A 12,194-nucleotide genomic window follows, 5' to 3' on the forward strand; every position below is an offset into this window, starting at 1 on the left:
TCCACTGTCTTCTCCAGTTTCTGTCTTCAGCATTTCAAAACTTTAATTGTAGAGGGCCTTTACTTCCTTGACTAAATTTATTCCCGGGTATTTTATTTTATTTTGAGGCTGTTATGATTGTGCCTGTTTTTCTGAGTTCTTTCTCAACATGCTTGTTCTTGGTAAACAAGTGACTGGTTTTGTATGTTGACTTTGTATCCTACTACTTCGACGAAATGTGTACCAGTTTCAAGAGTTTCCCCAAGTCTTTGGGGCCTTTTACTATATAGATCACACCATCACACCATGCACACATAGACGTTTATGACTTCCTCCTTTATTTTTCATATTCTTTATTTCTCTTGTCTTACTGCCCTAAAACTTCAATAGCTATAGTGAATACAGAGGCCTGCTCTCTACCTCAAGTCACACTTGTAGTAACTACCATCGTATATATATATTTTTTTATTAAGTGTTGCCCTACAGAAGACAAGATGATGACTCTCCATGGTTTACTTCCCAAACAACAAAACTGGTAGTTATCCCTTCTCATCAGCCAGCTCTGCTGCCAGGGTAGGAGGATGGAAGTGCTTTGCTTTCAGATATAATCCTATTGCTCACTTAAGGGAAAGTCCTATTTGTTTATTTTTTTAATCATTAGATCTTTGAGAATTATTTGTTTCTTGCCTCTCACATCCACCTTCATGCATTCTTTCCATCCTTGATATGAAAGCGTATACCTGAATGTTTCAGAATACAACTGTAGTCAAAAATGCATCCTATTGCATGTTGGGAGAAAAGGTGTCTGAACAATACAAGCTATGTGTGTGTATATGAGGGGAGGGGCTTCCGAAGGCAGGAAAAATCAAGCAGTAGGGCAAACAGGGTGGTGCCAACAGAATAGCAAACAACAGGGTGCTGACAGGAAAGTTTAGGGGAGACCTGGGTATGCTTCATTGTAGATGGTTATCTGCCTAATGAATACAGCTGTATTCTGTAGACACAGAGTATATTCTGGATCTAGAATCCTGATCTTGTTGAACTTACTTTTGGGAGTAGAGTGGGAAAGTATATGTGGTTCAGTGTGGCTGTTTCCTCTAAAATAGTAGCAAGAATATAGCCCACCTTAAAGAGCCACAAACCGACAGAAAAGTGAAAATAATTATTCAGATACCCAGACGATCAACACTTCTACAAAAGTGACATCCATATTTTCACATCTTCTTGTCATAAAATGTCATGTTACAAAATAGTGTTCCAAGTGGGTTTGATCTGGAGTGTTAAGCTCTACTACTTAATCAGATGACGGGCATTTATGGTGACATTTTCCTTCGAACTTCTTAGTCAGTGTCGTACCCTGGGTACCATAAATTCAAGGACTAATATAATAGAGATTTATTGTTGACAGTCCACTGCTGCAGCAGTACTTTAAATAAGTTCTCCCAGGCAGCTGAGGAACCAGGCTGAGTCTGAATGCAAACACTGGCACAGATAGGGGAGAGTACATGGACACCGACTTCAGCCAGTGTAAAGAAGACTCACTTGATTATTTTGAAACATTCAGAAAAGAACAACTTCAAATGAAGCAGAAGATGATGACCATGGATAAACTCCAACTATATATGTGCCAAGAGTAGCTCAGTGCATGGTTAGAAAAAACAATATAGACCTTATGGTCTTAGAACTAAAAGGCATTCCTATAACCATATCACCAAGTAATGTGCTATTTTTTTTTCCTAGCTTCTCTTCTAGTTTGCAGTATAGCTCAAGAAGACTCAAGGAATCAATTGTTTCAAGTTTAGCAACTGCCCCCAGTCCTATAGCACATCAATCAATTCCGACGAAGGAGAAGTTAAAAACCTATGCTGACAAGTCTCCAGGCAACATGAGCTCCAGGGCATTTGAAAGGTCATTTTCTCTTTAAGGCTTGCATTTAAGAACCAATTGAGAAGACATTGAGACAAGTCACACTCAGTGAAGAGGAGGGGATGGTCACAGAGGGCATACCACCATTGGTTAATCTACTTACAAGTTCTAGCTAAACTGAATATAGCTTTGTATAGAAAGAATATCAGAGTACCCTGCTTACAACAGAGACTGACATCATGACTGAAGTAGAATCAGGGCTGTAAAAAGTCTTTTTGTTTTGTGGAGCTCTGATTTGTTCCTTGGATAGCACCAGAAGATACAAGATATTAGAGTTAATGTGAGCAGTACACAGTTATGCAGCAGCTTTTAACGGCTAATGAACTCCAGGGAAGCACACCTGCCTGGCACTCAACTGTACTGATGTACACTGATTTGAGAGGTCTATAAACTTAGCATGAGTAAGAGATGCTGAGGCTGCAAAGAGCCATGCCTGGTTGATACAGGGAGTACAAGCTATATTCAATTTGGGAAGTTCATACTCTCGGTAATAGTTTTAGTGGCATTTAGGGAGTCTTTGGCTAAATTCTTGCTGGATATGAAAAGTAGAAATACCATGATGTCTATCACCAGTTATCTCAGATAGCATATCACACTATCATAGTGTGAAGTGAAGAACTGTTGTTCTCAGCTTTTCCAGAGATTTCATTTTGGGCTGCACATTCTTGAGGTTTGAAAGGTAGGGTGAATCTACAGTTAAGTTTCAGACTTTCTTAGTGGTTTAGCTACACTCTCACTTTTCAGGAAGTTCACCTAGTATGTACAGCTCAAAGGAGTATAGTTTTGTGCCCCCCCCACTATTTTTTTTTTTTTAATCATGAACTCTGTCTGCACATCTGAATGATGCAGATTTAGCCCATCCTAAACACTGAGTCAAGATCTCGGTGGCTCCTCAACCTTTGCTCACTCACTGATCCTTGCTTGTGAAGCATTCCCATCTCTGTTAAAAAACAAAACAAAACACTGTTTCCTGCCTCATAGCTTTGCTGAGAGCATCCTTGAACTATCTCAATGCCACTTATCTCAATATACCATAGCCCTTCAATGTCCTAGTATAAGGAGCTCTTCCCAGGATTCACAAATATGTATTCTGAGTAATACACAACTATCTCTGGCCTTGTGGATTTCTAAGCAACTTCAATAATGACCTTTGCAATATCAGAAACTTCTGTGAAGAAATTTGTGCTAAAAATACTCTGCAAAATTAACTTTAAGATCAAATGGGAAGCTTAGTATTGGTCAGTTTTTTTTTTTTTTGTTCCTATTCCAAGGATCATTTCCACTGTTCAAATGGTTAGTGAGAAAGGCAGAACAGTAATTACTTTTCCCCAGATAATTACAAATTTCATGAGGAAGTCACAAGAACTCAGACATAGGAATAGCGACAATGATTGGAAATGCTAATGTTAAAATGGACTTTTCTCTCATATGTTTCCACTTATGACACATTGTACAGGACTCTGTGTGTGTGTGTGTGTGTGTGTGTGTGTGTGTGTGTGTGTGTGTGTGTTTGTACAGGACTTAATACAGTCCATTTACACTGAGTGCAGTGGCTCATGTATTCTTCTATAGTCTGCTAAGATGAAAACTCCTCGAGGATAGAATTCCAACTACTATTGAAATTCAGCATATAACACCAGTTGTGACATAGGGAAGCTTTCCAACATATGTTTCCCCTCCCCCATTCCTAGTACTAGATTCAATGAATCATTGCTTTTACAAGAAAATGTTCATGGGAAAAGCCAACTTTCCCCTTGTTCCTTTGGATTAATTTATAGATGGCCACACAAAGAGCAGAGAGCTTGCTGCTTCTGGATTCACAGAAGACAGGCCCCACAGATTGAGATTAATTTGAGAACATGGCATGTCAATTGGAAGCAAAGCTGTAGGGAGCACTGGCCAAGTAGGGAAGAGTTCATGGGTGGGAATTTGACTAGAATTTATATATATATAAAATGAGATTGTACTGGAACTCTGAGGAAAAAAATCAATAAGGCTCCTTAGAGAGAAATAATTTGAGAAAGCATTGTATTGTTTTTAGGAAACAGATCCTTAGGGCTAAAGAGATGGTTCAGGGGTTAAGAGCACTTGCTGCTCTTACAGAGAGGACCTGGGTTTGGTTTCTAGTACCCACATTGTGTTTTCACATCCACCTATAACGCCAGTTCCCAGGGATCCAATGCCCTCTTCTGACCTCTGTAGGTACCAGGTACACACATGGTACACATACATACGTGTAGGCACTCAAAAATACACACAAAATTAAATAAATATAAAAATGAAACATAGACCCTTTCATTTGTCTTAATATTAGCTCTCAATGGGTTTTTCAGCATCCTCTGGCACCATAGTGAATGGGTGGTGGTAGCGTGGGCGCTACCGCAACAAATGGAGGTTCTACTGGGATCTGAGAAAGAAGGGAAGAGCTGATGGACACCCGGGTAAGGATGGTGCCAGCAATTTAAAGAAAAAAGAAAAGAAAAGGGTGAATTGAAATGGGTGCAGCTAGCTCACAGTCAGTTAATTGGACTGCTGAAGCAGGAAGGCACCAAAGTTAAGAAAGGGCAAGACAGCTAAAGATTTAAAATAAAAAAGGAAATCTTCCCAGTAGAGAAGAGGGAAGGAAAGGAAATTTCCCGTTAGAAAAGGGAGAAAATTTTAATCAAGTAAAAAGGATTTTCCCAGTAAAAAAGGGGAAAAATTTTGGAAACTAGGCCTAAAGATTTTGGGGCCTTGTAGAGGAAGGATGAAGGAAAGAGAAAAGCCTCTTCCCAGTGGAATGGAGGAAGAAAGGGCTCTTTCCGATGTAGAAGTTTCAGGATAGCTAGAGCTCTGAGCGCTTTCTGCCTGCCAGCGCAGAGCGGCAGCATCTGAATTGCAGGGAGTCGGCAGGTGGACCTCACTACTGCTGGCTGAACAAGCAAGCAAGCCCAGAGGTTCAAGTTTTGTTTTCTGTTTTTCCCTCAGAGTGGGAATAATTCAATATTTAGGAACCCTTTGTGGGAAATGTTTTTCTGTTTTTCCCTTATGGTAGGAACAACTGATTATTAGGTAGTCCCTTCATGGGAATAAGAAGTTTATACAGGGAGTGTGTGTGTGCTTGTGGGGCCTCGCCCAGCACAGTGGCAGACAAAGGCACGTGCTGCTGCGGGGAGCCTGAGATGGCCCAGAGCAGTGGGTGGGCACACACACACACACACACACACACACACACACACACACACACACACAGGAGGCATAGCCGTGAGGCTGATGAGGGGAATGGACTCGCCAGCCTGCGCCAAGTGAGCAGAGGCCTGGAGAGGGGCAGGCGCTAAAAGTTTAAACAGACCCAACAACTTCTGGTGAAAAAGGTTTCGGTCAGGACATGGAATGCTAAGTGAATGCAGTTTGAATTTCCAGGAATATTAGTCATTCATTGCATAAAGGATGTTATGTTCTTTTGATTGTCTTAATAAATGTTTGGATGAATGGTTGATTCTCATGGTAGATAAACTAAAGGAACATAATTCATAATTTTGAACTATATATTAGATATGCTCTTATCTGTTGATCATTACTGAAAATTTGGCTCTGCTCTTTAAGTTGCTTTCTAGAAATTCTTGGCTTAATGCTATAGAAATATAACACCTGAAATGGATTGGGTTGTTAGCTTATTAAATAATGTTGCTAAGATAAACCCATAAAAAATAATCTTGTACTAATAAAGAGGTTACAAAATTATTTCTCCAGTAAATAAAATATAGGTAAATTGGTCCATATTGTTAATAATTGGCTTTTTGCATTAATGTGTTACTTGGGATCTATAAAGAAGGATCCTCTTAAGATTTTATAAACATACTCAAGAGTATTACCTAAAGTTACTTCTTCAAATCCTATAGAGATTGTATTTAATGCTTTTAAAATTGGCATATGTAAAAAGGACCATAGAAATAGAAGCTGGTGATAGAATTGCTCAATTATGCTTTCATATTTTAAATGCAAAATGGCGCCTATATGTAGAACTGGAGGCTTTGGAAGTGCAGGAGAAAAGGTGTTTTGACAAACAGTTATCAATGATAAACAGCCTAAATTAAAAATAAAATTACATGGGATTGAGATGGAAAGATTATTGGATTCTGGTGCTGGATATATCTAAAATTTCACAAGAATCCTGAGATCCCAACTGGACTCTACAAGAAGTCAGGAAAATGGAGGGTATTACAGGATCTTAGAGCTGTAAATAAAACCATGCTTCTCATAGGAGCAACACAGCCTGGTTTGCCTTCCCCTGTGCCTAAACATTGGCATTTAATTATGATTGACTTATATGGATAATTTATTGGCTGCTAAAGATAAAACTTGTTTTTGATGTCTTTTCTAAATTATAAGAAGTTCTTAGCCTGGCTAATTTACAAATAGCCCCAGAAAAGGTACAGGTATCTTTTCCCTATCATTACTTAGGTCATGAATTGTTACACACAGGCATATGTCCACAAAAGATTACTCTGTGTACAGATCAGCTATGCACACTTAATGATTTCCAAACATTTCTGGGAGATATTCAATGGCTTTGGTCCACTTTGAAGATTCCAACAGGTCAGCTTCACCCCTTGTATGATATCTTGAAGGGCGACCCTGACCCTTTATCTCCCCGTGAATTAACAGCTGAAGGGCATACAGCCCTACAATGTGTGCAAGAGTCCCTGGAACAGGCTCACGTGCATTATATAGATCTTTCTTCTCCTTTGTTGTATTTGAGATTTTGTTTTACTCATTCACCTACTGTAGTGTTTTGGCAAACAGGTCCTATTCTATGGGTACATTCCCCAGCTTCTCCAGTGAAAACCATTACTCCTTATCCTCAGGCTGTTGCTCAGATTATATTTAAGGGAATAAAAGTCAGTGTTCAAACTTTTGGTAAGAAGCCAGATATTGTGGTAACCCCATACACCAAGTCTCAAATAGCATGGTTTCAAGCTAATGATAATGATTGGACCATACTGACATGCTCCATGCAGGGTCAGTTTGATACTCACTACCCCTCCAATGATGTGTCAATTTTTAAAATTGTATCCTGATATTTTCCAAGATAGTACATATGACTCCTATTCCTCAGGCCCATGTAGTATTTACTGATGGCACATCACATGGTTTTACTGTGGTAGTTTCTGGTAACATAGTAAAAAGAATGAAAGACCAAGGCACTTCCACTCAGATGGTGGAGGTACAGGCATTGTTGCTTGCTTTACAGATGTTTTCTGGGGCTGGAGAAATGGCTCAGCCATTAAAGGCTAGGCTCACAACCAAAAATATAACAGATGTTTTCTGATGAGTATGTAAATCATGTCCTCTTCATGTTAAATTTTTACCTGTTCTTCATTTGGGAGTTAATCTGAGGACTTTTATCTAATTATGTATGGCAGATGGACGTCTCACATGTACCTTCCTTTGGAAAATTACAATATGTCCATATGTCTATTGATACATATTCCTCTCTAATTTTTGTCTCTGCCCATTCATGGAAAAGGTTAAGGATGTAAAGAATCATTGTCTTCATGCTTTTGCTTATATGGGAGTGCCTAAATGCATAAAAACTGATAATGGTCCTGCCTACAGCAGTACGGGATTTTCAAAATTCTGCTAAGATTTTTCTATTGCTAATAAGACTGGTATTCCTTATAATCCTCAAGGACAAGCTATAGTAGAATGCTGCCATCGTACCTTAAAAACATACATTGCTAAAGTAAAAAGGGGGGAGCTAGGGGCTCATCTCTCCTCTCCACATTCTATTATTTCCCTTGTTTTATACATTTTAAACTTTTTATCGGTGGATTCTGCTGGAGTATCCACTGCAGATAAGCACTGAAGGGCTCTTGTTGCAAATCACCCTCTGGTGCGATGGAAGGATCTTTCTACTTGCACTTGGGAGGGACCCAATCTGGGGTTGGTGTGGGCCCGGGGTTCTGTTTGTGTCTTTCCTCAGGACAATGAGGTTCCTCTTTGGGTTCCTGAGTGCTGTGTGTGCCCTGTGGCTGCTGCTGAATCCCAGCATGGCAGAGACCTATTGGGCCTTCATGAAAAAGTCTCCCCTTCTGATGCCAATGGGGATTGAGAGCCCAATACAGCCAACCTTGGCAAGCATTAACATAAGCCTAGGAACTGTAGCCATGCGGTTGGATTCTTCAGAAGGTAATGTATGGTAACTGCTCTTTCAAGTATGTTTGAGAACATGTCACCCATACACCTTGGAGATTAAGGATAACTCTGAAGGTCACTGACTTCCATTTGTTAACAGTAGCATTCCAGTTAAGCCTTTCATTTTTTGTAACCCTCTTCAAGCTGGTATAGTACCTACTCTTCAGGAGTGGCTCTGTGCAACATTTACTGGCCTCCTGAAATTCATCTAGCCTCTTTTGAAGATACCTTAAAATCTGTGAGGCTGAATGTAGCAATTAGGAGACCATTAGTTCTGCTCCTTGTCTTCTGTCTTCTTTTTTCTTTATGGTTCTTAGTTGTTCTTTTACAGAGCTGCCACCTTAAGTCATGCTGTGATCAAGAATAATGGGTCTTGGTGGTTCATGTTCCTGGAGCTGTGTCCATGCCTGTGGACTGTGGCAGTTAGACACAGATGATGCTCACACGCTCCAGAAGAGAATTTGACACCGCTGTTGCCGTTGTTGCTGTGGCAGCCATTGCTGCTACTGTTTCTGGGATTGCCATTTCACTACAGCTAGCACAATGGAGACCCTGGCAGCAAAAGTAGCTACCATAGTTAATTACTCCTTCATTCTATTGGGCTTGATAAATTTAATTCAGTAGTTATATACATTTCGATTGGCTTTGAATGTTATAAATTTATAGACTCAAGTTCCATTTGCTTTTGGGATACCATCTTACAAGGACTCCAATTTGCAGTAAGGCTTGTTAAGGAAGGGAATGGCTCAATTGCCTTTAACCTACTGGCTATGAGTGGGTTAGGAGTTCTGTTGGTCTTTTCTGTGTCACACAGATTGCAAGCCCAGTGCCACTTTGAGATCTTTGGCAGCAGTTAACTCTACAGCTCACGTGGTTGAGCCTGTATGATAACGAGTATTCATTCAGAGACATGTAATGCTCGGGGGTGGTTGCCAACCTAAGACAGAGTGCTTGTGTGGCCTGGACAGGTGTCTCCATGATGGGTAAGGCAACCTGCTGACGTCCCACGCAACCTAAGTCAGAAGCTCATTTTTTAGTAAAAAGGGGGGGACCTGTAGTGCCCTGGAACTCCCAAGTTGGGTAACTGCACCCTGCTTGCCGACTTTGACCTAGATGTCTTCCCTATGCTGATTCCCTGCTAGTCTCCACCCTCCAGAATGCTCACTGGAGGTTCTTTGTCTGTGTATCCTGCATTTGGTGTAAACATCTTAGATGTAAGAACGTAGAACATTCAATAGCAAACTTCTGTCCTCCCCCCCCCCCCCGTTCCTCCATTGTGCTGTAAGCCTGTATTTAAGGTTTCCTCCCTTTTTCAATAAACAGCATTCAGCATCCTCTGGCACTGGCAGAATGACTCACTGTCTTTTGTCTCTGTTTCTCAATCCACAGCCCTTTGCTTGGACATGGTGAATGGGTGGTGGTAGCGTGGACACTACCGCAACAGCATCTTAGATGCAAATATTCTTGGACGATGCAATTCTTAAGATTCATATTTCATAGTTCATGGTAATCCTATACGTATCTGCTCCCTTATATTTTCTAAGATTACAGAATGGTGTGATTGCAAGAACAATAATCTAATCTGAGCTTGTGAGAGCTTAGTGAAGTGGGTACTTTTTTAGCCCTCACTTGGCAGATGGGAAAACCAAGTGCTCCCCCCCCCCCAAATTACACAATTAAACAATGAACAGAGGGTTGGGGATTTAGCTCAGTGGTAGAGCGCTTGCCTAGCAAGCACAAGGCCCTGGGTTCGGTCCTCAGCTCCGGTAACAAAAATAAATAAATAAATAAATAAATAAATAAATAAATAAATAAATAAATAAAAAAATAAAATAAACAATGAACAGAATCAAGTATGTAGTATATTCCATTCTAATATGCTCATATGAATTGTTCTTTATGTAGTTATCCACACCAAGGGAATGGAGAACACTAACTAGGAAGAGAAACAGGAGAAACCAGTACCAAGAGAGGGAAGTGGTTCAGTAAAAAGCACAGGAACTCTAAAAAGCATGTGTTTGCACCACCCTCAGGTAGAGCATCTCCCTTTCTGATGCTGGGCTCCATGGAAAGGAGTCGTTTCTTTGGAGCCAAGTCTTAAGGTAACCTTCAATTATCAGAGGTGGGAACTCAGACAAGAATACATCCAGAAGTTGGGTTCTGAGAGAAGAACCACATGGAGACAAAGAAAGACAACAGAAGGGCTTAGACAGGAAATCTGAGGTGTTTTCCTTAAGTGCTTTTGTTCTCATTGAAGATCTGATTTACCAAGGTTTCCAGGTACGTATTTATACCAACAATCTTGGACCAAGTTTCTTTATAATGATTTGAATAGAGGAAGGTACAAAGGAGCAAAGCAAAGCAAATAGAAAAAGCTGTAAGCAGATGCTCCTGATTAGATGTCAAAAAGCAAGCATCAGCCAGCTCCTTTGTCCAGAATATGTTAGTAGATCCACGGGTAAATCCCAGGACAGACAAAAATAATTACAAGGCAGGGGATGATAAAGTGGGGGCAATTGTAACAACAATATTAGTAAGTCCTAAGTCTCACTTGTGAGAATGATAACTGTGATAGCTCATTTCAGCTGTTTGTGTTGCTGTAGCAGAATATCCAAGACAGGGTAGCTTATAAACAACAGATTTACTTTCCCATAATTCTTGAGGCTGTGGTGGGGGTTGGGGAGCAGGGGGTGTGTGGCTCTAACATTAAGGTTCTGGCCTCTGATCTGATGAAAACCTTCTTATTGTATCCTCACTTGGCAGAAGGCCATGATAGTGAGCTAGCCACATGCCAGGAAGGCTTCATTTACAAATTGCCTCAATCCTGTTAATGAGGTCAAAGGCTAACAGATTTAGGTTTGACTAAGACTTTGAAAGCAAAGCTATGGTACAGCTTTGGTTTAATTATCCCTCCAAGTCACCACTTTCTAATGCTGAAAATGTCAGTTGTGGAGAGGACATATTAAAACCACAAAACTGATATAGATATAATAGGATGAAAGGGTAGATTAAGGAACTTACTTCTAAAGAGCAACAACTTGTTTAAAATTTTTACATTGGTATAGATTTTAGTCTATTGATACAAGCTTAAAGTTAATTTTGTTATACTGTGTGTATATTTCTACTAGTGTTTAAGGTATTATGTTTGTATAGCTTATTTTAAATTGTAATGGATAATTAAAAATAGATTAATAATTAGTCATCTATGATAATTATACTCGTAGCCATGTTAGTTAAGTCTTCTAGGTATACATAGAGACATTTCAGATAGATAGGTAATCTTCAAATACTTCAAAGACCTACAGAATATGGCATATAAAATATTTTTAAAATTTAGACTTTCTGGACAGTGAGACATGTCTGCTCCTGGCAACTCTGATTTACTTCAGAGAGGAGGATGTGTATTGAAGACACTTCATATCTTATCTTCACCTTGGCAAAAAAAGCCATTTGGGCAAGAAACTGTTCTTGCCTGGACTGCTTGATCGACTGGACCTGCAGGACCCATAGAAAGGTGACCACTAAACTTTGCTTGACAAAATGGTCTTTCAGGTTCCTGCTTTGCAGAGGAAACTGCCAGACATTCTACAGCACACTGAGAGAAGTGACCAAGAGACTCTAGTCCTATGGGCTGAAGACAAATGCCCCAACTTTACAAAGGAACATTAGGTGACTGTCCAGGCTGCCAGCTGTCTCTGTCTACCCTTTAAGACTCCTGAAAGTTGCTTGCATCCTTCTCCCAGTTCTCAGGTAATATTATATCCTTCTGAGGTCTTTGATGTGGTTGAAGACTAGATAGTTAGAATTTCCTCAATTATGATAGAAGATAAGTTCAATATAAAACCTTAGACTCACAAATATAAGATAGATAAGATATCTTCTTTAATATTGTAACTAATTCTTGCTTGATAATTGTTTTGTTATATTTAATTTTACCATGTAAAAGTTAAAACCTTCCTTTAAAAAAAGAAAAAAGAAAAGGGGAAGTGCTGTGGATATCACTCTGTATAAATAAAATGCTGTTTGGCCAGTGGCCAGGCAGGAAGTATAGGCAGGACAAGAGAGAAGAGAATTCTGGGAGGTGGAAGGCTGGGGCAGAGAGACGCTGCCAG

At 39.9% G+C, this 12,194-nt stretch overlaps 1 protein-coding gene across 1 annotated transcript in view; it reads right to left on the reverse strand.

The window, feature by feature from the left end:
- The window catches only part of Col19a1 (collagen type XIX alpha 1 chain), a 331,952-nt gene that overhangs the window by 93,742 nt on the left and 226,016 nt on the right, over positions 1-12,194 (reverse strand). The gene's annotated exons all lie outside the window — the stretch shown is intronic.

Source organism: Onychomys torridus, chromosome 18 (genome assembly GCF_903995425.1).
Source record: "Onychomys torridus chromosome 18, mOncTor1.1, whole genome shotgun sequence".
Taxonomy (NCBI): Eukaryota; Metazoa; Chordata; class Mammalia; order Rodentia; family Cricetidae; genus Onychomys; species Onychomys torridus.